We start from the raw sequence: 5721 nt of genomic DNA, 5'->3' as shown, positions 1-5721 counted from the left end.
ATTGTTGGGACCGCACGTACCACCACCCTAACTCCACATTAGTATGATATTGTCCGCTTTGGGTCAAGCCTTCACGGATTTGTTTTTGGGCACATCCCAAAAGGCCTCATACTAATGGAGTTGGGTGAACACTTATATATTGGTACATTTCTTCTTCTCCATCCGATGTGGGATAGGTTTGTTACCCAACACATATTATACCGTTCAGAAGCAATAGACATAAAAGTAAGACCTCAAATAATGTGAATTATGTTTAGAAAAAATGAAATATGACCATACGGTTTTTTGAAAAAAAAATCAATTATTAGACAAGGACATTACAGTTCCCATTATCTTAAAAGGACAAAGATGCAAGGTATGCGAAAGGTACAGTTCAATAGAAGCATATTCTTATTCTAACCAATCAAATTCATTCTACACCAATTGATATTATTCTATAAAGATTATGTTGATGATGGAGTTGAAGCAAATGGTGAAGAGATCAAATACACATAGGACACAAATTGTCGTGCAGGATGTCACGTGAAATGCGTTTGTCTATTTGTTTAACTTTATACAAGATTAATTTTCTACTTGTGCACATCTAAGTTGAAAGACATAAATGTGAGGTGAGACCAAGTTAAAGGGCATATTTACGCATTAGTCTTAATGTCGTTTAACACATTTATAGGGAACAAAAACCGAACAACAATTTTCAACAACTATATCGAAAAGTGGCAGAATTCAATATTCATTATCATCATTTAAGAGAGATTATCACTTATCACTTATATTACATCGCATGCTCTTCAAATGTAATCTAACCCAATTCGCTCAATCCGGTTAAGTTTGGGTTGGTTTTTGACCCGCCCATTCATTAGCTGAACCTATTTTAACCAAATCCACTCAACCCATTAAAAATTGGGTTGATATGTAACTTAAATTGGCTCATGACAATTCTTGTCAAAATGTTTTTTAAAAACTTTTTTTTCAATTTGATATGTTATATATAGTCATAATAAAGAAAAAATTAATTTTATTTGTACTAAAATAGTTTAAAAGAACAAATAAAACAATTAAGTTTAGTAAAAATTGGATTGGGTTGGGTCTTGACACGATTATTATCTTAACCCTTATGTCCTGCCCAAATTTAGTCCAACCCACCCAATTGCTTATTTGTTCAATTTTAGACAAGTTTAATGTTTACTTGTGCACAACTAAAATTAAATGTCATAATTGCTAGCTGAAGCCAAGTTAAGTTTATTTTTATGTATTATAATTAAGTAACTAACAAAGATATAATGAGAAAAAAATTAAAGCAATGTGGCAATCCCACCAAATTAGTCATGAGTCATGAAATAAATTAAACTTTTTATTGTTTAACAAGGATGAATTGGGGTGAATTACTTCTTTAGGTCACTTGAGAAAAAATTGTAGTTTTTTACCAAGATATTCATCTTTACATATAAGAAAATTAAAAAAAATAATTATATTTAACAATCGAAACAAATTTGAAATAACAATGACCCAAATTTCATATTGGTTCCAAATACTTTGGGGCCAGAAGAAGAGACAATTGCAGTGGAGAAAAATTGAGATGATGAGATTTCTTCTTAGAAACCTCCATTTCTCAACTATTTGAGGTAAGAATTGAACCCTCAAATTGTGGATTTAGCTTATAATTTTCTTATGAGATCGAATTGTGATATCACAACTTTTGAAAATTGCGGGTTTTCGTTTTAGGCGTATTTTATTGGGTTTTGGTGTCTAATTGATATGCCCAACGAATTATTGTGGTGAAATTGATGTATTCTCTGTGAAAAAGCATAGTTGAGATAATACATAATATATAAATATGCCCTTTAGTTTGACCTCATTTCATATTTATGTTTTCCAACTTTGGTGTGCACAAGTAGACACTTAAATTTGTATAAGTTGAACAAATAAACATACATGTCCTACGTGTCATCCTACATATTGTGTCCTACGTGGTGTCCTATGTGTATTATGACACATAAAGACTTATGTGTCTACTTGTTTAACTTTATATAAGTTTAAGTGTTTACTTGTGCACATCCAAAGTTGAAGGTCATAGATATGAAATGAGGTCAAGTTAAATTAATTTATGTCAAAATTGGCTGGCAAACTCGGGACTTTCTATCTTGGGAATAAGAGCAATACTAGTGGAATTGACTTGCCTTAGAATCTTGCTGGTTTGGAAAAATTCCAACACTGCTCTAGTTACATCTTGCCCTACAATGCCCCATGAAGCAATGCAAAAACTACTTCCAAACCCATCCGGACCTGGGCTTCTATTTCTGTTAATCTTGAACACTGTCTCCTTCACATCATGTGGATCAAAGGGTTGGATCAGCTCCTTTCTGTGCACCTCCGTAAGCAGTGGCCCCTGTTTTATTATTAATCCATTTGCATGTCTTACTGTTTTACTACCAAGAAGGTCTCATAAAACTGAACAAACATATTAGCAATTGTGGTCGGCTCATTTTGTGAAACTCCTGAACTATCCTTTAGTTGAGTAATAGCATGCCTCAACTTCTTCTGCTTTATGATAGAGTAGAAATACCTTGTGTTGTCATCACCCAATCTAATCCATGTAGCTTTACTGCGTTGTTGCAAGAACACTTCAGCCAAATAGGAAGAATTCCAAAACTTGTGATAAGCCTGGTATTCTAACTGTTGACATGCCTCATCTGTAGGACAGGAGTGTAGAGCTTCTGCGCTTTCCGTAAAGTATCCCTATCTGTATTGGCTTCAGCAACAATATTTGAAAAAGCTTCTGAATGTAACCTCTTTTGCCTCCGCTTCAAAAGTTTAAGTCTCCTCACCACCTTATACATCATGCAACCCTCAATATGTACACCCCATCCTTCCTTCACAGTTGTCAAGAACTGAGGATGTTGTGCCCACACATTACAAAATTGGAAAGATCTTTTAATCGTAAGACTGTCTGATATGATTTTTGCGGGGCAATGATCACTTACGCCCGCAGGAAGGAAGATCATATCGAAAATGATTTGTAGCAGACTAAGGAAAGCAATCTATCATATAGTAGCATCAAATCAATCAGCATTTGTTGAAGGCAGATCTATGATGCATAATGTGCTTCTTTGCCATGACCTATTGAGACACTATAATAGGAGGAATGCTTCTCCAAGATGCCTAATGAAAATAGATTTGAGGAAAGCTTATGACTTGGTTAGTTGGGAGTTCCTAGAGGAGATGCTGATTGGATTTGGGTTTCCTGGGGAGTTTGTCAAATGGATTATGCTATGTGTAACAACTCCAAAATTTTCAGTCAAAGTGAATGGTGGAAATCATGGGTTCTTTGCTGGGAAGAGGGGGCTTAGGCAAGGGGACCCTGTCTCACCATTACTATTTGTGCTAGTGATGGAATATTTGTCTTGAATTCTGAACAGTATGGGGAATTTACCAGACTTTAGATTTCACCCTATGTGTAAGAAATTGAAGCTTACTCATCTTATATTTGCGGATGACTTGATGATTTTTTCAAAGGTAATATGGAGTTTGTGAATAGAGTTATGGAGGCATTGGCACACTTTACAAAAGTGTCTGGGTTGGAAGCAAATATGGAGAAGTCAAGCTTGTTTCTAGCTGGAGTAGATGATGGCATTAGAGACCAACTGTTAATAAGGACTAGGTTCACTATCGGGGATTTTCCTATTAAATATTTGGGTCTACCTCTTTCTCCTAAGAAATGGAAGTTGATGGATTGTCATGCACTCATTGCTAAAAAAATCACTCAAAGGATCACTTTGACTTATTCTAAGCATCTGTCATATGCAGGTAGGCTACAAGTGATAAATACATTCTTGTTTTCTATACAGAGTTTTTGGGGGGCAGTTTTATCCTTCCACAGAGTGTATTGAAAGAAGTGGACAAAATTTGTAGAACCTATCTATGGGGAGGGTCTGAGGATAAAAGAAAGGTTGCACTAGTATCATGGGAACAGGTATGCTTTCCAAAGAGTCAACGAGGATTAAGCATTAAAGGTAGTAGTAATTGGAATGTTGCATCTGTGGGGCAACTTATTTAGCAACTAACAGTCAACAAGGAGTTGTTATGGGTAAAATGGGTACATGACATATATATAAAAGTGGATATCTCTATTTGGCAACACACATCCCCAGTGGACAGTAGTTGGTATTGGCGGAAACTAACTTCTCTCAAGGCACAAATGCATCAATGGTACATTCAAGACAGGTATCAACTCACAAAAGATGGGGAGTATTCTATTACAAGTAGCTACTTGGCAATCATAGGTCAGAGACCAAAATTGAAGAATGCAGAATTAATATGGACCTCAATGGCCTTGCCTAGGCATATATTTTTGGTATGGCTGGCTGTACATGGTAGGCTGCTAACACGAGAGGAAAGTGAGGCTCCACATTCAAGATGATGAGACTGATTGTTGCCTATGTGATGAACAAGTGATGGAGACTAATTCTCACTTGTTTGAGCATTGTAGATGGACTAAAGAAGTATGGCTGGAGATACAGAAATGGAGACGGGTAAGTGTTTCTGCTGGAGGTATACGGCAGGTCCTGGNTGTACATGGTAGGCTGCTAACACAAGAGAGGAAAGTGAGGCTCCACATTCAAGATGATGAGACTGATTGTTGAAGTGATGGAGACTAATTCTCACTTGTTTGAGCATTGTAGATGGACTAAAGAAGTATGGCTGGAGATACAGAAATGGAGACGGGTAAGTGTTTCTGCTGGAGGTATACGGCAGGTCCTGGAAAACATCAAGAAGAAGCACTGGAGGAAATTTCAGAAGGAAGTCATAGCAGCTTGCTATGGAGCTGTGCTTTATCATACTTGGCATGCTAGGAATTGGAAGAAACTTAGAAATAAGTATGTACATATTATAGAGACTGTCACACAGATAAAGAAGGAGATAGTGGAGAGGATACGTTTACTTAGTAAAACTAAGAGAGCACAGAATTGTAGAAGCTTTATTAGAGAACTAGAGATGTAATTCGTTGTTTGTTTTGTTGTAGGCCTCATTTCTGTTAATAGAAATAAGGTGTTCTTTAGTTGTAATTGTTCTTTGGTGGTTATGGTAATCTTTTTACAGTTGTTACCAAAATAAAAAATAAAAAAAATTATGAACCAAAATCTGTACTTTGTCAACTGCCTTTTGTGAAAGTCTGATGTGTGTCATCGTCTGACTTTCGGTTTTGTTACTCGGTAGTGGTGTTTGGTGTTGTTTCTGCCATTGATGATGCAGTGTTGATCTTAATTACTAGCATGGAATGAATGTGGCAGCATTTAAGTAGACGTAAGAGGGCATCATCTGCCATTCATGATGCAGTGATTGGATTATTTTGATACGCATTGCATCTCTACTTTTGCATTAATAGTGGCGTCTTTTGTAGTTTATAGAATCTGTCTAAAACAGAAACAACGAGGCATCGGATTTTTGAGCTTGTGTGTACAGAATCAGAAAACCCAAAAAATAGGTACTAAAGCTAGTTAGGTAAATGAACTCCTTTGCTATGCAATCATGAAAATGCTCCTTAATATACGAGCTTTGGTTCATTTAGTCCTTAATGTATAAACATAATGGAAATAGTCTTCAAGGTATTCCAAAAGAAGTGATCAATTGGTCCTAATTAAGCCGTATAAATAAACCGAGACACTTGACATCTTCCTCCATACACGGCCTACTTAGGCCTCGAAACAGGGTAGCAACAATGCA

The sequence above is a fragment of the Solanum stenotomum genome, chromosome 12 (genome assembly GCF_019186545.1).
Source record: "Solanum stenotomum isolate F172 chromosome 12, ASM1918654v1, whole genome shotgun sequence".
NCBI classification, from domain to species: domain Eukaryota; kingdom Viridiplantae; phylum Streptophyta; class Magnoliopsida; order Solanales; family Solanaceae; genus Solanum; species Solanum stenotomum.
This window is presented reverse-complemented; position numbering follows the sequence as displayed.